At 32.3% G+C, this 26,655-nt stretch overlaps 2 long non-coding RNA genes across 2 annotated transcripts; both read right to left on the bottom strand.

The window, feature by feature from the left end:
• Positions 1-304: 304 nt before the first annotated feature.
• LOC137408457 (uncharacterized) lies at positions 305-8,794 on the bottom strand. Its single transcript, XR_010980088.1, has 3 exons — positions 8,679-8,794; positions 7,828-8,181; positions 305-363 (listed from the first exon to the last, which is right to left on the bottom strand). It is a non-coding gene; the product is annotated as an uncharacterized lncRNA (long non-coding RNA).
• LOC137408456 (uncharacterized) lies at positions 384-2,511 on the bottom strand. The gene is made up of 3 exons (XR_010980087.1): positions 2,469-2,511; positions 1,867-1,976; positions 384-715 (listed from the first exon to the last, which is right to left on the bottom strand). It is a non-coding gene; the product is annotated as an uncharacterized lncRNA (long non-coding RNA).
• Positions 8,795-26,655: the final 17,861 nt, after the last annotated feature.

Raw genomic sequence — 26,655 nt, 5'->3', positions numbered from 1 at the left:
TCCCGACAATCACAGATGAACTTGCATAAAATTTTATTAAATTTTATTAGAAAAATATTAGTATTTTATTATAATGTGCAATTGTTTTCTATGTTTGAGATGATCTGACCGCATTTAACCATTTAAATCATCTCAGCCTTATATAGCTGAGAAACTGATAATTTATGAGTGATTAAAAATTATTCAAATTAATTTTTAAGAATAAAAAACGCAAAAATCTTTGATATAAACTTACTATCTGAATAAAAAATAGACTAACATCTGAGCTGCTTATTCAAATTTTATGAGTTCTTTAGTATCCCAAAAGATAAAAAGTGCTCCTTATTTTTTCAGTTGCATAGCTGGCCGCTAAGATGTGCAAACCTCAAGACAAGAAATCTTCATTTGGGTGCTAACAGCAAAATGTATTTATAATACTTTAATCAAAAAATTAACGGTAGAAGCTATGCAACAAAATACTAACCGGTGTTTATAAACAAAAACACAGCAACAGAATATAAAACCAATGCGTCATATCATTATCAGGGTAAGACAACTTCAATAAAAATCATCATGGAGGGCGCGTTTGTCATTTCTAGTAGTAAGGAGAGTTGCGGCAGTATCTACCGCAGTAGTATTTCCTGACCCATCGGCAGCGGGGAGGGTAGTAGAGACCTCCATGAGAAGGTGTACACTGTCTTACATACTTGTAAGTCCAATGGCAGCAGCCCTTTGGCTGCAAGTAAAAGTTAGGTATGAGCTTGATCAGGGATTTCGAAGTCAAATGAATGAGAAACAGAAAAACTAATTGAGCTAAAAGCTGAACACCAGACCGAAAAAATGTTCGTTAAAAATTTATAAACTGACGCATATAGCCACGCAAGCCCAATTTAACCTACTTGAGACCATACAAATGTTTTCCAATGTAATTAAATCATAAAGCAATTATTTCCTATGGCTATATTATCCATCATTAACTTTCAGCAGGTAAAAAAAAACAAATTTGCTTCATATAAATCTCTGTAACATGAAAGTCACATAAAAGAAGTGCTAACTTACTAGCAAAACCTTGTGGAATTTATAGTATTAGCGGTATGGTACAATAATTATTATACCATAGACCAAATTTGGCTCGGAGACATGAGTATGACACTTGTGATTTAGATCCTATGTCACATAATAAATAATTCACAAAATGCTTTAAATCGCAAAACTATTACTGTGAGATAAAAGAGAAGTCAACAAAATTATTTTAACCAATACACCTGACAGCTGCTAGCAGGTATTTCAGTTACTGGTTTAATTCACTAGACACAACAGTTTTAGAATTACCATTTGATTTATTCAATCATGCCTTCAGTATTTTATTCATATTTACTTTTACATTTTTTCAAGATATGATGCAGTTTTTAAATTATTTTTAATAAAAAAGCCTTAACAGTAACACAAATCATTTTCATGAATACAAACTATTAATTAAACCAATTGTATTTACCTCAAACTGGATCTATAGCAACTACATGTATATCATTGAATGAGTTTTTATATTTGACATGTCGGTAAAATGTATTTGGAAATTATTCTTATTATTATTAAAGCTTGAAAAATTTTAAAAAGATTTTCTCTTTTAAAGTTGAAAAAATTAAAGTTGTACTTTTCTGTTTTTTACAAAAACTTTTTGCATTTGTTAGAATTTCTCTAAATTTGCCCAATAAATGTATGGTCACAAAGTAGTAATAGTTTTAACAAATAAATGGCAAAAACGGTTTATTACTATCAAAAGGTAAACTCAGGTCAACCACACAGTTAGAATATGTTTCAATATGTTCATAGCATTATATTGTCTTGCCAACAATTTAATACATAATTTTAGTGCCAAATACTGACCCTGCTGGTTGCTTCAACAGATGGAGTAGCAAAGACCATCAGACAGGCAAGAACAACAGCAAAGATGCAGGTGAAATTCATGGTTGACTTCAAACTGTATCAGGCTTTACCTGCAATTTTTTTAAACAGTTTATAGTTCAATTGTTTTTTACTCAAGTGTTGATAAATGAATCTACAATCATAAAATACTGTAATAATAATATACATTATTGATGACTTGCATAAAAAAGTTTTTTCTATTCAAATTTTAATTTGGTACTCAAAGAGAGTAACTACAACAGCTCTTATATGATTTTATTGTGAAAAAACTGAATGGAGAAATTGATTGTAGATAGACAGAGTACCCAGTATGACAAATAAATGTTTAACATATTCACCTTTACACTTTTTCTACTTTTCAAATTTATGATTATCGTATGCCTTTTTGACATTATTACTTATATACAGATAGTCTTCAAATATCAAAACAATACAATTCATCGAATGAACTTTTGTCTACTTATGCAGTTATCTAGTTATAGCAATATAACATTCCAGAATGATCAACAAACGCATTTAATTATTGGTAAAAGTTTTTAAATAAGTACCTAATGTTTACTTACCAAAGAGTTCTGAAGAGCAGATGTGGTGTGAAGAGACCTGCTATCGCAGACCCTTATATAGTTGCAGGGTTCTCTGGCTGTTATGGTGTCAGAGAGTACGAGACAATCTAGTCCCGCCCAGCTTGTTCCTTTTTCTCATATCAAATGTTAAGGTATTTTGTGATAAGTTTTTGGTCATACAATCAAGGTGAAACCTTTTCCTAATTTGTTATGATTGATGAGATTACAAGTCTGCAAGGCAAAGACAACTTCCTAAACTGTCATAGACCTATTGATTTGTACAATTTACTGTAAGATTTAAAATAAATGCTTGCTGCTTTGTTTTGTGCATGACTTTGACCTTCTAAAAATAAATTTAGAAAAGTGTTTTTGCGCAGCATCAGTTGTCCAGGTTTATTGCCAAAGTTGCCTTCCAACTATTGTGGCAGAGTTCATACATAAAAAAACTAATGCTAATTTTAGCAAGCAACCGGCAGTCTGAGAGACGTCTGTTGGCTTTTAAACTTGCATCAGTTTTATTATAATGATTTCCTAGTTAATGTGTTTGATAGATGGCAGTCAAAACAATACAGGAAAACCAGTTGCAGTCAATAGATGACGCGCCTGTAATTAAGGCATTGGTTTTCCTGCTTTCAAAAACTCCGCAATTTTATTCATTATCTGAATAGCCTTTTATAAGTTTATTGGTCTTCATTCTCTGGTTTGCTGCAGAATATCATTTATTTTTCAAAGTACTTCTCCTATTAAACATGTTTGGTTGAGCAACATGCACAACCTATATTATAGCCAGTTTCTTGAATAAACGTTCTCTACATTTATAAGTTAAAAAATATAACAACATAGTAATTTCTATAAAAAATCAATAGCCTGAGATTATAGCAATACAAAGCATGATATTGTCTGCACACTTTATTATGTTTATATTATATTATGTTCATCTTTAGACTGAAAAAGACTGAAATTACTATTTGTACAAAAAGTACTTTTGAAATAGATTCATTGCTGCAAAGAAAGTTTACCTTGATCCAAAACAATGCTTGTACTAAATGTACATCAATAAGTAGCAAGGTAGAACTTACAAATTAAGATTTTGAAGTGTTTTCACCCTAGATCAAAATAACTATTAAATATCATACAGAAACCTACAGTAAAGGTAATTTGCAAAATGCAAACTTTGTCTGTTACAGTACGGTCATACATTCCTCCACAAACGAGCTTAATGCACATGTATACAAATGTATACATGTGTACACATGTGTATACACATGTATATATGTGTATATGTGTTCAAGTATTTATGTGTATATGTATATACGTATGTGCATATGTACATATGTGCATACACATTTACATAGGTACATGTGGATATACACGTGCATACGTACATATGTACATGCATACATACATACATGCCTACATATATACATGCCTACATACATACATACATACATACATACATACGTACGTACATACGTACGTACATACGTACATACGTACATACGTACATACATACGTACATACATACGTACATACATACATACATACATACATACATACGTACATACATACGTGCATACATACATACATACATACATACAGACATATGTGCATACATACATACGGACATATGTGCATACCTACCTATGTACTTTTGATACAGAGGTTTGTACAAATGTTTGTATGTACGAATGTAGGTGCATAAGTATGTACATATGTATGTACATAGGTATGTATGTATGTCTATATGTACGTATGTATGTATATACGTATTTACGTATATGCATATGTATATATGCATATATTAGTATGCTGGAAGTCGTTCATGCGGTTAGAGATTGTTATATGTAATAAATACGTGCACAACTATTCCTAGATGTAAAAAAGACCGGTTGAATTGTGCAGGTGGTAGCATGCTTACCTGGGATTCCAAACTCTGAGTATGATTCCTGAATGGCACAATATCTTTTTCCAACACTATATATATATATATATACATATATATATATATATATATATATATATATATATATATATATATATATATATATATATATATATGTACATTTAATGCCTATAATTAATTAAAAGTTTCAGGATTATAGTAAAAGTAGTAAGCCTAGTTTGATGTTTTAGGTCATTTAGATTCTGATGGCAGTGATTTTGAGGCTGACTATACTGATGATGATTACTCAGAAAGCTCTTCTGAATCAGAAAATCAAGAAAATTAAGAAAATCACGCAGCAACTTTAATTTTTTGTTTGAGAATTTCCAAACTGAAAACAAACATTTTTTCTTTCTGGCGTTTGAACTATTTAGTGTTATTATAGCTTTTGTATGTACCTCCTAAGTTAGAAAACAGAGAATTATTTTTGTTGCCGACATTATAGCCATTTCAGATTTTTGTAATTACGCAGATAATTAAAGTAGCAGCACTGAATTTGATAGTGGTGAAAGAAATAGTTTTGTAAGAGTAAGGAACATTGTAGAAGGTCGTTTTGGAGCACCTGATGTGCAGCCTGCAAAATGGGCTGTCATTTAGGCTGAAATTAACTGTATCATAATCTGTAATTCCTTTAATTATTTGTAACTATATTAATATTTTATTAATTAAAAATAATATTACATTAATGTAATTCTCTGTTTGCGTTTATCTAGCGCAGTCTGTACACTTGAATATTATTAATTTGTTTTGAATAAAACTGCAATAAAATGAAAAAATAATGAAGATAATTCTTTGAAAAATTGTGCATATGTTCTTCACACTTAGTCTTGTTGGATTCTGTAAAGACACTTTCAAAAGAAGGACACTACCTTTTCCTACATTTCCTAAAACATGGGAAAAAATCTTTCATGAATTTGTCTCCCCATGATGTATGGTCAAATATAGTGTATTTAATTAACATTCCCAACCTAGATTATGGTGTAGTTAAGTTCTTCAATTTGTTAGCTTTTAGAAATTATATGCATTGTCCAGGTCTAATAGGCAACTTTTTGATTTATTGGGGATTAGCCACTTGCCTTAAATATCCCCGAAATCGACCGTCGTTTAAGAAATCTGTATGGTCAGTACTCGGTTAAGCTTTGTTTTGTCTAGACGTGTTGATATAAATAGCTTCAGTGATGAAAACCAGTATAGGAGGTCCGTCAGATGATAGCCCATTTTGTTGCTGCTGTTTGCTGCAGTTTTTTGGTGCTTTCTAATGTTTGCTGCTGTCGTTGTATTTGCTGTTATTTTTGCTGTTTGCTGTTAGATTAAAAAAGATTGATAGTATCATTTGTACACAAAGATAACTTTCAAAATAGATTCATTACTGAAAAGAAACTGTACCTTGGTCAAGAACATTGTTTGTACTAAATAAGCAAATAGCACTTAGAACACAATAGAACTTAAAAATCATAACTATGGAAATGTTTTCACCCTAGATCAAAAGAACTATGAAAGAGCATATAGCAACAGCTGGTAAATGTAAATTGCAACTTTCGTCGGTTACAGTACAGTCGTACCTCCACATACGAACTAAATGCACATGTATACTGTCACATGTATATGCATGTATGTATGTATGCATGTGTATATGTTTGTGTATGTATATATGTACGTATGTACGTATGTGAGTATATACATATGTATGTATATACGTATGTACGGTAATGTATGTATATATGTATGTACATACAAACCCATTTACGTATGTATATGGGTGTATACATGTGTAGATATATACATATATACATATGTATATATGCACATATGTATATATGCATGTATTGGTATGCTGGTAGTCCTGCATGCTGTTAGAGATTGCTAAGTGTAACAACTACGCGCACAAGTGTTCTTAGATGTGGAAGGTGGTTAAGTGGTGCAGTTGGTAGCATGCCTAGCTGTGAATCCAAGCTTTGATTAGATTCCTGTGCAGCACAATATATTTTTCTAACACTATATATATGTACATTTAATGCCTATAATTAATTAAAGGATCCAGGATTATAGCAAAAGTTTAGGCTTTGTGTTTATTCAGACTTGTTGATATAAATAGCTTGAATGATGAAAACCAGTACAGGAAGTTCCTTAGCTGATAGCACATTTATGCTGCTGTTTGCTGTTGTTATTTTTGCTGATTTCTATTGTTTGCTGTTGTATTTGTTCTTATTGTTGTTGTTGTAGCTGTTGTTATTGTTTGCTGTTTAGCTATTTTTGCTGTTCTTGTAGCATTCTCCCATTGTTTTTGTTGCTTTAGCAAGTTTAAAATAAAGTTATATATAGTTTCAATTACTTTATATTCATAAAGGCTTTAGGTTTGTTAAAAGTTTTTTATAGCTTTTAAAGATTCATCTAAAGTTTGTATTTTGAGTGCGTCAAAAATCAAACCAGCGTTATTATTATCAAATAGAATATCTGGTATATAATGACAACTATTGCTGAGGGTTATTTTTAGATTGCATGTATTAATATCAATGTATTCAGCAAACAATTAATCATACATGTAGCTATTCTCCTAACTTTTTATCAGCTCTTTGCGTATGTTTTTACTGAAACAATCTTTTTCACCTCTTCGTGACATTGAAAAATATTTCTGACCATTGAAAAGGAATTTGCATAAAATTTTAGTAAATTTTATTAAAAGTATTTTTCTGTAACTTGCAATTTTTTTTAAGTTTGAGATCATGGGGCTGCATTTAGTCATTTAATATTAGTGTTTTAAAATTAAAATTGGCAAAACTTGATAGCAGTTAAAATTCTCAGATCAAGCAAAACCTCAATTATTTCGTCAAATTATTTGTTACAAAAAGACCAGTAAAATAAAGATGCCTAATGTTGTATCTTGAATGCATTAGCCAATGTCAACCATAGCCACTAGTGAAATCATTTTGCACATATTTTTCGCCCGATTATTTTGACCGCGATCTAGTTTTGTCGATTTAAATCTTGATACATCTTGGCAGTCAGATAAACTCAAACCTTAAGAACAGTCGCAAATGATAGAAAAATATTGATACTTTTGGTAAAATATGCTAAAATCTTGTGCAACTTTAAGTTATCAGAAACGGTTATTTTAGTGCTACAATATAGAAGAGCTAAAAGTGTTTGTTGAAACTGGTGGCTAACCGTTGTTAAAATCATTAAAATAAGTAAAAATACCTGCTGTAGCCTTATATTGCTGAGAAACTGATAAGTTATGAGTGATTAAAAATAGCTAAAGTTCATTTTTAAAGATAGAATATGAGAAATTTTCTATCTGAATAGAAAATAAACTGATATCTGAGCTGCTTATTCAAGATTTATGGTCTCATGCTTATCCCAAACAATGACAAGTGTGTCCTTTTTTTGTTGTGTAGCCGACTGCTAAGATGTGAAAACATAAAAACAAGAAATCTTCATTTGGGTGCTAACAGCAAAATGTATTTATAATAATTCAATCACAACAATTAACAGTAGAAACTATGCAACAAAAAACTAACCGGTGTTCATGCACAAAAAACACAGAAACAGAATATGAAACAAATGTATCATATTGTAATCAAGGTAAAACAACTTCAATAAAGATCATCATGAAGGTCTGGTTTGTCATTTCTAGTAGTAAGGAGAGTTGCGACAGTATCTACCGCAGTAGTATTTCCTGACCCATCGGCAGCGTTGAGGGTAATAGAGACCTCCATGAGAAGGTGTACACTGTCTCACATACTTGTAAGTCCAATGGCAGCAGCCCTTTGGCTGCAAGTAGAAAGTTTGGTATGAGCTTGATCACGGGTGTCAAGGTTAAATAGCTTGGAGGCCGAAAAATAGTTTAGCTACGAGCTTAAAGCCGAACTGAAAAAATATTCAAAGTTTGCAATTTATTTGCTAAAATATTTTTGTCAGAAGCTTGACAAATTATCTATAAATGCCCAAACGGATTTTTGCACCGATTGTCCATAAAAAGAGCTCGATATATTTTTTCTTTTGAAGTTGAAAACATCTGAAAGTTTTATTTGTCTGTTTTTTTTACAAAAAGCTTTTTGTATCTGCTAGAATTTATTTAAATCTTTCTATTAAATATATGGTTATGCAAGGTAGTAATAATTTTAATAAATAAATGGCAAAAACGGTTTTGATTGCTATTAAAAGGTAAACTCAAGTCAACCACACAGTTAAGATATGTTTCAATATTTTCATAACATTAGATGGTTTTGCCATTACTGTAATACAAGATTCTAATGCAAAATACTTACCCTGCTGGTTGCTTCAACAGATGGAGTAGCAAAGACCATCAGACAGGCAAGGACAACAGCAAAGATGCAGGTGAAATTCATGGTTGACTTCAAACTGGATCAAGCTTTACCTGCAATTTTGCAAAACAGTTAATAGTTCAAATAATTTTTGCTCAAATATCGGTAAGCAAATCTCGAATAATATAATAATGTAATAATAATATATATTATTGATAGCTTGTATGAAAATTTTTTTTTTTATTTAAATTTTAATTCGGTACTCACAGATTAACTACAACTATGGTTTAATTGTAAAAAAAATTGAACGAAACAAATAAATTGTAGGTAGACTGACAGATAACTCTTTTAGCATATTTATTCATCTTTGCAATTTTCTACTTTTCAAGTTTGTAATTTGTGTAAGCTTGTTAGCAATATTAATTAAATACATATAGTGTTTACATATCAAAATAACATAATTCATCAGATGACTATTTGCCTATTTATGCAGTTATCTGGTTATAATAATATAAAATTCCAGAATTATCAACAAACACATTTAGTTCTTGGTAAAAGTTTTTGAATAAGTACCCAATGTTTACTTACCAAAGAATTCTGAAGAGTAGATGTGATGTGAAGAGACCTGCTATCACAGATCCTTATATACATGTAGTTGCAGGGCTCCCTGATTGTTATGGTGTCAGACCGTACGAGACAATGTAGTCCCGCCCAACTTTTTCCTTTTTTCTTATATCAAATGTTATTGTCTCTTCGTGATAAGTTTTTGGTCATACAATCATGGGTGAACTTTTTTCTGATTTTCTGTGATTGATGAGATTATGAGTTTGCAAAGCAAAGACGACTTCCTATAGTGTCATGAGCCTTTTTTATTTGTGCAATTTACTGTAAGTTTTAAAATAAATGCTTGCAGCATTACCGTGTGCATGACATTAACATTCTAAAAATGAAATAAGAAAAGAGCTTTCGTTGCCAGCAATAGTTCTCAAGGTTTGTTGCAAAAGTTAAAATTAACTCCCTAATCTATCACGTTAGTCATATCGGGATATTTTTGCCAATATGTTCTTAAAAATTTTACTAAAACCTTCCAACTGTTGTGGCAGAGTTTATACAAAAAATACCTTATGCTAATTTTAGCAAGCAACCGGCAATTTGAGAGACGTCTGTTGGCTTTTAAACTTGCATTATTTTTATTATAATGATTTCCTAGGTCGTGTGTTTGATAGATGTCAGTCAAAACAATACAGAAAAATCAGTTGCAGTCAATAGTTGACGCGCCTGTAATTAAGGCACCGTTTAGCCTGCTTTCAAAAACTCCGCAAATCTATTTATTATCTCGTTTAGCCTTTCACCAGTTTATTTGTCTGCATTTTCTGGTTTGCTGCAGAATATCATTTATTTTTAAAGGTACTTGTCCTACTGAACATATTTGTGACCCAGGCAGTCAGAATGTACAATCGTGCTAAAACAACATTTTTGAGTTATTTACAGAATCAAAATCAGCAAAGTCTGAGAATTTTAATGCAATTTAAATTTTTTAAATCGGATTATATATGTCCAGGTTATGCACGATTTAGTAGAGAAGGTCTCACGATAAACTAAAACTGTTGTTTTGAGTTTAGGCAGGATAAGGTTGACGATTCATGAATCGTAAATCATGGTATTTGTTTACAAATCAAAATGCCATAGCAACAGACCACTTAATCTCAACCTATATTGATGAAACCTGGCATTCTACACATTAAAACCCTGAAAAAGATGATGGTTACATTTTTATTTAAGTTTGAGTGATGGTTGATCTTCAAAAGGTCAGGGTAAGGTCAGCAATATATGTGGCTAAAAGCTCACCTTCCTGGAGATTTACATTTAAAGGGTATGCTTCAAACTGGGCAATTCTCATCAAGATATATTGCTATGACTGCATATAATGACAATCCAACGACTTATCAAAATGTTGGAAGTGTATTCAAAGTTGTCCATCTATACAAAAGGTCATGGTAAGGTCAACGAAAGGTGACCACAGAGGGCATCAAGATGCGGAAATATTAACACAACTCATCAAGTGACCATTCAATCTAGAGTTATTTTATGTAGTTTAACACTCACACATTGTATCACAGCGTACACTGCAGAGATTTATTGTAGCCCATTCAACGGGTTTGCTTGTTATATTAGTGGCAGTTTGTCCCAACACAACCATTTCAAATGTGTCCTTCGGTAATCCTTGATACACAGTTCTAACGAGGCTTATTTGTTTAGATGACATAAAACTAGTGCAGAATTTCTTCCAGTTGCATCTACTTATTAGTTTGATGTCAACAGCTATAATGGGAAAGTTATCAGCAGTGATAGGCTGATCGTTATTCTCTGTAATTTAATTAATTAGGATGATCGCTGTAACGCTGTTACTCTCCTTATCGTTAGCAGCCACATATTGCGTAAGCAGCTGTATTTCTGAGGTTTCTCTATTATCACAATCCTCATCATCGCTTTCACTATAATCTGAGGCAGCTGACTCAGAATTTAAGTAGAAATACTCACCTAAATTATTAGCGTAAACTAGCCGTAATTTGTGCGATGGTTTATTTTGTTTTAGCCTGAAGCGTTGAAACAGAACATAGCCACATACACGCGCCCACCCGCAATTAGAGTTTATACTTAAGATCTTGGGTTATGACAAATTCCATAGCAACCACCGATATGGGTAGAGTGAAATGGCAATTCTGGCTTTACGATTGGTCAGACACAAAAATAAACAAGACCACGTGAAAGAGCAGGGTTGAATGCACTATAAACCACTGTTTACTAAAATAGTGACGGTGTGTCATATAATAGCATATAGCACGCGTTGCGCTCTATTGTGAACAATCCAATTACCGCACGATTGTACATTCTGACTGCCGGGGTCACATTTGGTTGAGCAACATACGCATTGTATATCCAGTTTCTCGAATGGACATATGCTAGATTTACCAGTTAGAAAAAAAGCCAGCATAATAGTTTTTGTCAAAAAGTGCAAAGCCTGAATGTGTGCGTGTGCGTGCATGTGTATATGTGTATGCGTGTGTGTGCGTGTGTGTGCGTGTGTGCGTGCGTGCGTGCGTGCGCGCGCGTGTGCGTGCGCGTGTGTGTGTGTGCATGTGAAGTGTAAAGTGTGTGTGTGTACTTTTCTCAGTAAAAGAAATAAAAAATGTTTGTATATATTCTCATAAACTTATGCTGACTAAGATTTACATAAATAAAATAAAAATGTAAAACCATAAAAATCATATTACTTGGTAAAAATGTGATTAAGGTATGATATACACTTAGATCTAAAACAGTGTTTGCATAGGTTCACTCTAAATTATGTTGTAGACAGACGTTCTAAGAGTATTTTTGTCAAAACTAAGATTGATGTGGCTTCTAATGTTATTAGCCTTAAGCTTTTACTGGCTAGGCAACAGTCATATAGTTGTTGGACAGACTGTAACTCTGAAACGCCACTAGGTTTCATAACTGATTTTACTACCCTTTGTAATAACTTCTTCGAGTCATTGGTGAGATGGGAGAAGACAACTACCAGGTGTTGTATCAGGACACTTTCGTTAAACGATTTATAGCATGTTGTGATGAGACTAGCGTTGATACCCAGATGCCGCAGTTTACTCATAATATGTAGTCTTTTGCGAGCTTTGGATACAGACTTTTCAGTATTGGCTTTAAAGTATAGTTTCTGGCTCAGAACTGTGCCGAGATAGGTAAATTCTGACACCTGTTCGATAGTCGAGTTGTTTATGGCTAGATTTTGAACGGCAGGGTTATCACGACAGTTACTGAAGATCAACTCTTTAGTTTTTTAGAGTTTACTAGAAGGTCATTGTCAGCGCACCAGTTACTGAGATTATCTGCTTCATTTTGGAGCATTGATTTTTGCATTGCTGTAAGAAACTCCAGGACCACTGTGTTTTCAGCATATTTGATGTATTTTATGTTATCGTGCTGACATGACATGTCTGAGACGTAGAACGAGAACAGCAAGAGACTGATGATGCACCCCTGAGGTGTTCCTGTTGATGATTTGATTATGACTGATGTATTTGCAGAAGTCTTAACAGTTTTTGTACGGTTAGTTAAAAAGCTGTATAGCAAGTTGATTATGTTTGGATGAATGACAGGCTGGGAAACCATTTTCTTTATTAACAGGGCTGGATAGATAATGTTAAAAGCGCTTGTTTAGTCAATAAAAAAGAGCTCGCACCAAGTTCTTAGCATTTTTATCTAGATGTTCGCTTAACATGTGTATAAGTACAGTCAGAGCACTTTCGGAGGTTATAGCAATTTGCAGCACGATATCATCTGCACATTTTTTATGTTTATTTTTTGATTAAAAAAGACTTGAACTGTATTTGTACAAAAAGATTACCTTCAAAACAAATTTATTGTTGTAAAAAATGGTATCTCAACTAAGAAAATTGTTTTTATTAAATCAATAAATAGCCAGGTAGAACCTAAAGGTCACAATGTCAAAGAGATTATCAAACAAGACCCAAAGAACTATTAAAGAACATATAACAACGTCTGTTAAGAGTAGCCTGTCTTTTACAAACTGTTGTTTTTGCTGAGTTGTCTTTCGTTCTACTAAAGTTTATCGCAGAGACTGGTCTCTGGTTAAACCCTATTATCTTATTTTTTTCTACATAAATTTTTGCACTAAATCTGTTATGATTACCAATGGAGCGACCGACATAACATCGGAACCAAGCCGCATAAACGGAAGAGACCAGCTCTTGTTGAGTACAGCTGATGCATCAGGTGCAGTGGGTTTTGTGACAAGCTGTTGTTTTGCTTGCACCGCTCGCTAAGAGACAACTCTGCAAAAACAACAGTTTGTCAAGACAGGTTAGGTAAGAGTAACTCGCAACGTTCTTCTGTCGCTGTAGACTAGCTAAGTGTTTATTATCTAATACACAAATTTTATCCAAGATCATATATGCTATACTACTGCTATGTTTATACAACTATTTATACTTGAGCTAAAGTAAGCATACAGACTATAAAAAAATGTCAGCTCAGACTGTGTAAAAGATATTACAGTTTATCCTCAGAAATGTGTTGACCCCACAAATACACATTAACGCCCAGAACTCTTTATTTAGCATCATAGGAAAAGTCGTGGACAGTGAATATTTTTTTAAATTTTATAAGCTTTGTCCACAATTTTTTCGATTTACTTTCATTCTAATTTATTATCATTGGTTCTCTGGCAGTATCGTGCAATTTGAGATACTATCATGTGTTATAGATATTTCCACTATAATTCAACTATGTAGGAAGGCGGTTCAGCCTTGCAGTTGGTACTGTACATGGCTGCCAAGCTGAACATTGGAGTTTGATCCTAGTGTCAGGCATAACTTTTTTGTAACACTTTAAGAGTGGCTGCAGACAAACAAAAGATCAAACACGGCTCTTATTATAGTAAAAAATAGCCTTAGCAGGTGTTCAATAAAGTTATAAAAAAGGGTGTAGTTGTAGCATCTATGAGAACCTGTTCATAGCTTTCACTCAATGAAAAACATTGTTTCTTTAAATCTTTGATTTATCATAGATTTATCATATTTAGTTATTTTAAAATCAACTTGTTTTTAGTTTTTTAAGTCCATGCTCTTTGCAATTCAAAAATATTCTCACAAGTGTACAGCATTAAAGTTAGCTTGATCTACCACCATTTTTGCTGCTGGTTTTTCTGTGTTGGTTTTTTTGTAGCAAAAATTACTTATAAATAGCAAATCACTTCAAGTATTTTTAAATTTCACCCTAAACTATTAAAGGTTTTTTAGCCAGTCATGTCGCCTGATCTATTGACAATTGAGGCTAATTACTTGATGAATACTTTTAAAGAGGTCGCAACTCCTGCTAATAATAATTGTTTTCCCAATAGTCAACTAATTTTGCGCAGTATCAGTAGACTACAGACGTACTTGTATATTTAAAGTGAGAAGTCATTGATGCAAATAATTTACTTGGTAAGTTCATTCATGAAAGTAACAAAAAGAAGTTATTCATTTGCATGTAACAAATTTTCTCTTTTATAAATAGGCTGCAATAACAAAGGCAGTTCGGTTTAGTTTTGTAATCACTGAACAGTTTTGTAGTAAAAGTAACCATTAAAACTTTTACGTAATTTCTACTGGATTTGTTAGAATAAATTAAAAAACTTAAAAAATAATTTTATAGTCAGAAGAGCTATGCAGGTTTATAAAAAAGCCTAGTCGCATGATCTTTTACATGAGGCAACTTCTAGGATTGATATTCTACTATATTACTATAACATAAGCAAAGTTTAGTTAGCAGTAGAAATAACTAAAAACTATGGACAATTTTCGTAATAAATTTGTTTGTTTAATAGCCAAATACTTTAAATGTATTCTCAAAAGTTTTTTGAGTCAGCTAAACATCAACAGGTTTCTATAATCGCTAGAATTTTGTTATTACTTGTTGTCAAGAATGTTGAATCTTCTTTATGCGAGACACAACGTCCAAGCTAGCAAGCTGAATAAAAGCTAACTCACTAGATAAAGGCAGAGTTGAAGCAGCCCTTGTCAACCTAACCATATAGTGCAACATACCAGAGGTTCCTTCTGACTTTCTTACCACTTTATCTACAACTATGGTGCTTCGGAATACTTATGGCTAAAAACTGTTTTAATGTTTTCGATATCTTACTTCTTGTTTACAATAAGTTTTTTTGCATCTTAACTGGTAAGTTTTGAAACAAGTATAATTGTAGCTCTGGACAAGTAAAATGAAAAACTTTCTGGTCAACGGATTTAAAATTCATTTATCCACTTTTTAAGTCTGGTTGAGCTTGTAGTTGCTAGTTGGTGCGCATGCATACATCAGAACAAGTTTATCTGCTGCAATGGGTTTATACAATTTGTACAGATATAATATTAAATTAAATAACAATAGAGCTGTTTGTCACCTTTTTAAAAGAGAGAAAAATTGATAACAATAATAATGTCAGTTAGGTTCGGCAGTGTTTAATAATATACATACATTGCTTGCTTATGGCAAAGTCGAGGGCAATTGTCTTATTCGAGTTATCTGTTGCAATCTCTTTAAATTATATTAAATGAATTCTCAATAAAGTACAAGACAATCTAGTACCGCCCAACATGTTCCTTTTTTTCATATCAAATGTCATGGTCTTTTTGTGATAAGTGTTTGGTCATACAACCAGGGTTGAACTTCTTCCTGATTTGCTTTGATTGATGAAGATACAAGCCTAGAAGACAAAAACAGCTCATAAACTGTCATGCACTTTTTGATGTGCTCACGTTACTGTAAGTTTTAAAATAAATGCTTTTTTACATCACCATGTGCATGAGTTAAACAGTGGAAAGGAATTTAGAAAATTGCTATTATTGGCAGCATCAAATGTCTAGAATTGTAGCAAAAATTATACTGGGCCTTTTTTTGCAAAAATGCACTTTTTTGAAGTAATTTTTTTTGTCGCAGTATTTTGGCAAAAAGTTTACCAGAACATTCCAATTTTGTAGACGAGTACACACAGAAAACAATTGTTCCTAATTTTAGCAAACAATGCCAGTTTGAAAGACGTTTGTTGGCTTTGAAGCTAGGATAGTTTTTTCAATGATAATAATTTCCTAGTTACAGCAGTTTGTTTAAAAGAAGAGAGGAAAAACAACACAGAGAAATCATTTCAGTCGATAGTTGATGCTCATGTGATGAAGAAATCATTTTGAGTGGTTACAAAAACTCCGCAAATCTATTTTATCTTATTTAACGCACACATGTATACATATATATATATATATATATATATATATATATATATATATATATATATATATATATATATATAAATATATATATATATACATGTGTGTGTATGTGTATTTATGTACATGTGTATACGTGTATACGTGTACATGTGTACATGTGTATATGTGTACGTGTGTACGTGTGTATGTGTATACGTGTGTACATTTGTATATGTGTATATTTGTACATGTGCACATGTGTATGTGTGTATATGTGTACATGTGTACATGTGTATATGCGTATATGTATCTATGTACTGGAGCCTTATATGACTGAGAAACTGATAAGTTATGAGTGATTAAAAATAATTAAAGTTCATTTTAAGGAAAGAAACTTGAGAAACTTTTTATCTGAATAGAAAATAGGCTAACATCTGAGCTACTTATTCAAATTTTATGCTTTCATACTCATCACAAAATATCAAAAGCGTTTTCTATCTTTTCAGTTGTGTAGCTGGTCGCTAAGATGTAAAAACATAAAAACCAGAAGTCTTCCTTTGGGTGCTAACAGCAAAATGTATTTATAACAATTCAATCACAAAAATTAACAGTAGAAGCTATGCAACAAAAAACTAACCGGTATTCATACACAAAAAACACAGAAACAGGGGTAATCAAGGTAAGATAACTTCAATAAAGATCATCATGGAGGTCTGGTTTGTCATTTCTAGTAGTAAGGAGAGTTGCGGCAGTATCTACCGCAGTAGTATTTCCTGACCCATCGGCAGCGTTGAGGGTAGTAGAGACCTCCATGAGAAGGTGTACACTGTCTCACATACTTGTAAGTCCAATGACAGCAGCCCTTTGGCTGCAAATAGAAACTTTGGTATGAGCTTGATCAAGGGGGTTAAGGTCAAATAATTTGGAGGCCGAACAAATAACTTAGCTGCAAACTGAAAAGCTGACTGAAAGAATACATTTGACTGAAAGAATGTATTTGAAATTTGGAAGTCATTTGCTAAAATATTTTTGACAACAGCTTGACAAAAATTCTATAAATGGCTAAAGGAATTTTTGCACTGATGGTCTATAAAAAAAGCTCAATAAGTTTTTTAAGTTAAGAACAAGTTAAAGTTTTACTTTTCTGTCTTTTTGAACTTTTTGCGTTTGTTAGTACTTGTTTAAATGTTTCCATCAAGTATATGGTTACTCAAAGCAATAATAATTAATAATTTTTAACAAACGAAAGGCAAAAATGGTATTTCCGTATTAAAAGTTAATTTCTAGTCAGCCACACAGTTAAGATATGTTTCAATATTTTCATAACATTAGATGGTTTTGCCATTACTGTAATACAAGATTCTAATGTAAAATACTTACCCTGCTGGTTGCTTCAACAGATGGAGTAGCAAAGACCATCAGACAGGCCAGGACAACAGCAAAGATGCAGGTGAAATTCATGTTTGACTTCAAACTGGATCAGGCTTTACCTACAATTTTTTGAGACAGTTTATGGTTCAAAGAAATTTTTTTCAAATGTTCTTAAGCAAATCTACACGTAAAATAATAAAATAATGTAATAATAATATACATTATCGATAAATTGCATAAAACAAATTTTTTTGGATTCAAATTTTAGTTTGGTACTCACAGATTAACTACATACAACAGCCCTAATATGGTTTAATTGTAAAAAAATTGAATGAAACAAATGAATTTTAGGTAGACTGACAGATAAATCTTTTTTTAGCATTTTTAGTCATCCTTGCGATTTTTCTACTTTTCAAATTTATAATTTTTTGTATGCCTTGTTGGCATTGTTATTTATATACATATAGTATTTACATATCAAAACAATATACAATAATTCATCAAATGACAATTTGCCTGTTTATGCAGTTATCTGGTTATAGTAATATAATATTCCAGAATGATCAATGAACACATTTAATTATTGGTAAAAGTTTTTAAATAAGTACCCAATGTTTACTTACCAAAGAGTTTTGAAGAGTAGATGTGATGTGAAGAGACCTGCTATCACGCACCCTTATATAGTTGCAGGGTTCTCTGGTTGTTATGGTGTCAGACAGTACGAGACAATCTAGTCCCGCCCAGCTTGTTCCTTTTTTTCGTATCAAATGTCATGGTCTTTTGGCGATAAGTTTTTGGTCATATGACCAGGGTTGAACTTTTTCCTGATTTGCTGTGATTGATGAGAATACAAGTTTGCAAGGCAAAGACTACTTCCTAAATTATCATGTGCTTTTTGACTTGCAATAAACTCTATCAACTAATTCCTTAGTCATATTTCAACCTATTTGCCAATGATTTCTCAAATCTTTTCTAAAACCTTCTAACTATTGTGGCAGAGTTTATGCAAAAAATAACTGATGCTAATTTTAGCAAGCAACCGGCAGTTTGAGAGATGTTTGTTGGCTTTCAAGCTTGCATAATTTTTATTATGACTTTTATAATGACTTCCTAGCTAGTGTGTTTGATAGATGACAGTCAAAAACAATACAGAAAACCAGTTGCAGTCAATAGTCGACGCACCTGTAATTAAGGCATCGTTTAGCCTGCTTTCAAAAACTCTGCAATTCTATTTGTTGCCTGGTTTAGCTTTTTATTTGTTTATTGATTTCCATTTTCTGGTTTGCTGCAGAATATCATTTAGTTTTTAGAAGTAGTTGTCCTACCCAACATGTTTGATTGAACAACATACACAATCTATATCCGGTTTCTTTAATAATATTCACTACATTTACAAGTTAAAAAAATGGCAACATAGCGGTTTTTGGTCAAAAAGTTCATAACTTGAAGTTATAGCAATATGCAGCATTATATCATCAGCACATTCTATTATGTTAATGTTTGGTTTTAAAAAGACATGAAGTATATTTTTACAGAAATATTACCTTCCAAATAGATTTATTGATGCAAAAAATGTACCTCAACTAAAAAATAACGTTTTCACCAAATCAATAAAAAGTCAGATAGAACTTAAAGGTGGCAGTATTGGAGTTATTATCAAACTAGATACATAGAACTAGTAAAGAACATAACAATGTTGGGTAAAGGTAAAGCTCAACTTTCCTCCGTCGCATTAGCTAGGTGTCTATTATCTAATACAAAAGTTTTATTGAAGATCATGTATGCTATAGTATTGTCATGTTTATACAACTATTTATGACTTAGCTAAAGTAAATGTACATACTATCAAATCCAGCAAACATGACAGCTCAGCGTGTGTAAAAGATACTACCGTTTATTCTCAAAAATGCGTTGATGCCACAATTATACATTAGAGCCCAACTCTTTATTTTAATCATAGGAAGAGATGCGGAAAGTGAATATTTTTCAAAATTTTATAAGCTTTTTCCGCAATTTTATTATTTTACCTTCATTCAAAATTATTCTCATTAATTCCCTTGCAGTTCCGCGCACTTTGAAGGATCATCATGGTTTATAAATATCTCCACCAGTATTCAACTATAGGCAGGTAATTTGTTTCAACTACAGTTGGTACTGTACATGGCTGCTAATCTGAACATTGGGGTTTGATCCTAGTGTCAGGCATAAATTTTTTGTAACACTTTAAGCGTGGCCTCCTTATTGTAGTAAGGAATAGCTTTACCAGGTGCCCAATAAAGTTATTAACAACAGTGCACAGTTTTACGCATCTTCTAGAACCTGTTCTTAGCAATAACGTAATGAAAAACATTGTTTCCTTAAATCTTTGTTTTATCATAGTTTAGTTATTTTCAAACTGGCTTGATTTTATATTTTTAGCCTGTGTCCCTTGCAATTCTAAAACATTTTCACAAGTGTACAACATTCAAGTTAGCTTGATGTACCATCTTTTTTGCTGCTAACATCTCAGTGTTACTGTAGTTTCTTTTGTACCAAAAATTACATATAAATAGCAAATCGTTTCAAGTGTTGATAAAATGTAAACTAAACCTTTGCAAATTATTTTTTAGTTATTCATGACTCATGTTGTTTAATGCACTTAGGCTAAGTACTTAATAACTGTTTTTGAAGAGGTCACAACTCCGGATATTAATAATTATTTAACTAATAATCAACCAATCTTGTACAGTATCTGTAGACTACTGCCAAATGTTTTTGTTTATTTAAAGTGAAAAGTCAATGCTGCAAAAGATCTACTTGGCATGTTCATTCATGAAATTAACAAAAATAAGTTTTTCATTTGCAAGTAAAAAAATTTCTATTTTATAAATATGCCGCAAGTTTTTTTTGCCGGCAAGAAGCTGCAAGAGCTGTTTTATAGCAAAAATAACAAATAAAAACCTTTATGTAATTCCTATTAGTTCTGTTAAAATGAATGTAAAAAATTTTAAGAACTTTTTTAGAATCGGTAGAGTCGAGCGGATTTGTAACAACTCTTAAACACATGACCTTGTAGATAGCAAAACTCCTAGGACTGATAGTCTGCTGTATCACAACTACATTAGCAAAATATATTTACCGGTAGAAATAACTGTAAGCTATTGACAGTTTTAGTAATAACTCTGTATAATTAACTGCCAAATACTCTGAATATATTCTCAAACCTTCTTGAGTCAGATTTGAAAATCAAAAGTTTCCTACAATTACTAGGGTTTTGTTATTACTTGTTGACAAAGAGGTTGGATTACCTTTACGTAAGACGCAACGTCAAAGCTAGCAAGCTGATTAAAAGCTAACTCACTAAATAGAGGCAGAGTTGAAGCAGCCCTTGTCAACCTAACCATATGGTGCAACATGCCAAAGGTTCCTATTGACTTTCTTAACACTTTATCTACAACTATCATGGCACTTTGGAATATGGCTAAAACAGTTTTGATGTTTTCGATGTCTTCCTTCTTGTTTACAATGATTTTTCTCATCTTAACTTGTGAGTTTGAAGCAAGTATAATTGTAACTCTAGAGAAGTAAAACGAAAAAACCTTTCTGGTCAACGGATTGAAAATTCCTTTTTTACTTTTGAAGTTTGGCTGAGCTTTTAGTTGATAATACAATGGTGCTCCTGCATACATCAAAAAACTTAATTTTTAGTGATGTGTTTATAAAATCTTTACAGATTTAACAATATATTAAATAAAAATAGAGGTGTCTGTCACAATTTAAAAAAAGAACAAAATTATTAACAAAAACTTCGACCATTTGGGCTCCATGATTTTTAACTATATACCTATGTTGCCTGCTTGCAACAAACCATGTGCAGTGGTCTCTTTAGGCTATCTGTTGCAACGTCTGTAAATTCAGTATTTTAAAAACAGCGGCTTCTTTCTTTTAGCAAATATTAAACTATCAACTCATTAAATTTTACATCTTTAATGAATAACTCAACTGCTTTTACATAAATTCTCATTGGTATGGGAGCAGTCTAGTGGGCTGTGAGAGATCCTCAGGTGTGCTGATAAAGTATGGAGAATAAACATGCACACAATCATTCATGCATTGCCACAATTTGGAAAGTGTTGTTTTACCCTGCTGAAAGTTGCAAGCTCAAATCCAGTACCGCTCAATGTTTTTTCCAACTTTTGTTCATTATAGTAATAATTAATAATTTATTGCAATTCAGTTAGTACCGGCTTTTATAGTTTTTGGTGTAAATAGTTTCAACAGGTGGAATAGAAAAAAATCATAAAACAGACAAAAACTGCAGCAAAGACACAGATAAGGTTCATGGTTTGCTTCAAACTTTACAAGACCAGTTTATCTTATTACTAACGAAACGCCAAGCGTTGCACGGGTAATAAAATATTTACCCAATGAATTTGAGTAACTTAAGCTAGTCTGAATCTTTACTATAAAAATAATGGTATCTGAAGCCAGCTTAATAATCGTTACATTGCACGTATGATCTCTCAAGCAATCATGATATTCAAGCGCGCTATTAATAAAACTAGTATTTTCCCCTTCGTGCATATTTCAATTGATTTCATGAGTATGGCCACAGCGATAAGATGTCATGCTTCAGTGTAGCTGCTAGGCCTAGTGGGTAGAATGCCTGACTGCAGACTTAATGGTTTTGAGTTCAAATCCTGTGCGAACCAGATTTTTAAGACTGGACACATGAACAACAAACCCTGAGATATGTATAAATTATAGACCATGAGAGCTAAAAGATATTTATTTTCATTTGCTTCGTTTTTATAACAAGATATTGACATTAAAATAAACTGTTCACAGATGCTCTTCAAGTGTGTTTTAAAAAATTCCTTTATGCTAATACATATATAATTACCTGCTCATTACAGGAATGTGAGTATTTTAAAACCCATTTTTCAATCTTACATCACAGAAGCAATCAATGGCGCTCACTATATACAGCAAGTTTTGAACAGCAGGTGTGACAGCACCTGTTGTTCTTATTACATTCCTAGCTATCTAAATCTTGTAGCGGACAAGTGGGTATAATAAATGATTCTGTATCAGTTTGTACCAATGTTACGCTATTTACACATTTAATTTATGGCAACCACCATATCACCTGCTATGTCTTCTTTGCATTTTTATTGACTTGCCAGTAGCTGTCACAGTTATAAGTGTCAGAAAAGGCACTTCCTTATGTTCCGTCACTGATACAGGTAAAGGAGGTGTCGCACCGAAATTTATGTTCTTTTGATTATTACGGCAAATGAACTGAGGTGAGGTAATTATTACTCTGTACTACTGTATATTCTCTAATAATTGCTCTAGATTTGCAAGCTTAATACCGACAAAATGTTGAGTACAGTAAGAGTTATATCCACCGGTTTGTTTGCCTGAAGCCACGCTAAAAGAGTTAGGATAAAAAGGCGTCACACAGGAATTGAACTTGAATATCCAACTGAGCAGCCAAGTGCATTACCAACTGTGACATCATCATGGAGTAGTTGTGTGTATAGTTATTACACCTGATCTCTCATGGCGCACGGAATTGCAAGTGTACTAGTAGCTAATAATTACCAGAGTTGTTTGTAAATATAAATAAAAATATAATATCCAATATATACATGCATATGTTTCATCTATGTTTGTTGTTAGCATAAAAATCACTATTTTCTTTTTGATTTCCATTGCTCAAATTAAAAAAAAATCTATATATGTCAAAAAAGGGAAGCTAATATTTTTAGCTTGAAGGCTCTGCTGCATAGACTCGATTACTAAGGTTTAGTCAGTTCAAACAAACCTCTAAACTGTCATATTTTTTAACTAAATTAAAACTAATTTTGGATCATCTTTGCTTAGTTTTAAGAATTAAGTCCTATAAAAAATTTGATAATCCAATATTTTTGGCTGAAAGTAGTTAAATTCCATAAATAGATCTGATACCTTGTAAATCAAATCTGATTTATGTTACGGTGAAGTTTAGTTCTTTGTTGCTTGTAATATATTATGAGGAATTTTCCACACTTGATTATTTTTAGACCCTGGCTAGCCGCATCATTCTTTTAAGGTATTCTGTTAATTAAGATAATCAAATTTCTAAAAAGGAATATACAAATATTACATATAAGCCGTAATCAGATGTAATTTATTGGCGCTTCATTGTGAGTATCTCTAAAGTCTGGTAAATAAGATTACTTCTGACTATGAGCAAATATTTTTATTAGCTGTTGCATCAGTTTGTTTGCTCATTAAATATTCCAAAAATGAGTCAAAGCCATTTTTAAAATGTAAATATTTGTTTGAACAAATTTTCTAACTTTTTAACTTTCACAACCATAGTTTTCAAAAAAACATTTCAGATCAAGCGTTGTGGTTTTCAGATATGGTGCTGCAGCTACAAAATAATCTGCAACACTCATGGGTCAAAGTAAACCGTCAGACACTGTACTGTTGTTGTCAAACTGTACTGTTATCAACAGACTGACTACCTACAGACAGTACTGTTCTTTAAGTAGTCTGACACTGTACTACACTGTAATTGTCAGACACTGTAATTTAGATAGCTATACACTGTACTGTATTTGTCACACACTGTAATGTAGGTAGCCATACATATACAGTTTGTCAACTGTACTGTAATTGTCACACACTGTTATTTAGGCAGCCATACATTGTACTGTAATTGTCAGACACTGTAATGTAGGTAGCCATACACTGTACTGTAATTGTCACACTCTGTAATGTAGGTAGCCATACACTGTACTGTAATTGTCACACACTGTAATGTAGGTAGCCATACACTGTATTTTAATTTTCAGACACTGTAATGTAGGTAGCCATATACTGTACTGTCATTGTCAGACACTGTACTGTAGTTGTCAGACACTTTACATCAGTAATGCATTGAAAAATAAGGCTATTTACTTCCTGAATACTTTTAAAGAGTTTGCAACTCCTGCTAATAATTATTATTTTCCCAATAGTCAACCAATCTTGCACAGTATTTGTAGCCTACAAACATACCTGTTTATTTGTTGTAAGAATTGACTGCTGGAAAAGATCTACTTGGCAAGTTCAATTATGAAAGTAACAAAAATGAACCATTCATTAGTATATAACAAATTTATTTTCTATAAATAAGCCGCAATAACAAGGGCACTGCGGTTTAGTTTAATAATCACTGAACGGTTCCGTAGTAAAAATAACCAATAAAAACTTGTTAATGATTTTTATTTACAGACACTTTACTGTAGCTGTCAGGCACTTTACTGTTGTTGACAGGCACTTTTCTGTTGTTGATAGATATTTTTTTCTCTCAGACCTACACTACATACTAGTTGTCAGCCATTATACCACCGTTATCAGGCATGATGACAAATTGCATACCCTATGGGGCTGTTGACAAACACTACATTGTAGTAATAGACACTATGCTGCAATGTTCTGACACTATCATGTTGTTGGCAGGTATAATACCTTGGTTGTCACCAACTACTTAATAGTTGTCATGTATTATATTCTAGTTGTCAGGTACTACACTGTAGCTGTTACATACCATATTGTAGCTGTCAAGTACTGTAGTTGTCTGGTACCATACTTTGCATAGTTGTCAGGTACTACACTGTAGCTATTACGTGTAGGTACTGTACCTTAGTTGTCAGTTATCATACTGTAGTTGTCAGGTACCTATACTGTAGTTGCCAGGTACCACCCAGTAGGTGTCACTGTAAATGTAAGGCAATAATCAACAGTGTTCATGTGGTACAGAATATTTGCCAGAAATATCTTTGCAAGAATCATGGGAAATATGGTTGGCAGCACTCTTATCAGATAGGCAGCAAAGTTCTTCCATAGAAAGTTCACAATGATAAAAAACCACACAAAAACTAATTTGTTTTTTTTTTATGGATAATAGATCTATGTGTATTGTGGGATACTTCTACATGTATTATTCCAAATTTTGAGACACCTTGAGCTGGGTCAAAAAGCCGTTATAATACATATAATATGTTTTCTGACAACAGTTTTTTTAGAAGATGAATAAAGAGTTAGGAATTGCCAATATTGATATGAATAGGATCTTTACAACCATAAATAATTTTTTGTTTTCGTCTATCGATTTGCAACGTCTTGTTGGCTTTGGCATTTTAATAGCGGCATTTGTATTAATTGTGCTTTTTGATGTACACTACTGTGAATGCTGTATTAAAGTTTACTATAGATAAATCCCTCATTAGGCTAACATGGTTTAAATAATAATAATATTATCAAGTAGATATAATAGCAAGAATAATTAGGAATAAGTGAGCATTTTGTATATTTGTTGTCACCTTTTTTATTCTATATTCAACCAGATCTGTAGATAAAAAAGTTGAAACAATTCAATATTTGTTTTATTTCAATATTTATTTCAAACTAATATTTTATTCAAAAAAGCTTTTAAGAGTTATTCATTCTGAATATTTTTATTTAATCTCGTTTTGTAGGTTTAAAATACTTGCTATTGAGATTAAAATTTCTGTGAGAATAACTAGAGTTGAGCATTATATTTTTAAAGTAAAAATATGTATAGTTTCCAAAATAATATTTACTATAATACAAGTCATTTCTGTCTGTATGCCCAAAGCCAAACTGAGAACTTTAGAAAAAATGAGATTTCAACGCATGGGAATCGAACACAGATATTCAGATTCCCAGGCCATCGGAGCCACGCAATCACCTTTTCACATCTATAAATAAATGTGCATTTAGTTATTACATGTGACAATCTCTCACCAAACCTAAGCATGCCAGCATATCTTTGGAAATCAAAATAAACACTTATTAGCTTGACC

This window comes from Watersipora subatra, chromosome 11 (genome assembly GCF_963576615.1).
Source record: "Watersipora subatra chromosome 11, tzWatSuba1.1, whole genome shotgun sequence".
Classification (NCBI taxonomy): domain Eukaryota; kingdom Metazoa; phylum Bryozoa; class Gymnolaemata; order Cheilostomatida; family Watersiporidae; genus Watersipora; species Watersipora subatra.
The sequence above is the reverse complement of the archived record's forward strand: the minus strand, read 5'-3'. Positions and strand labels throughout refer to the sequence as shown.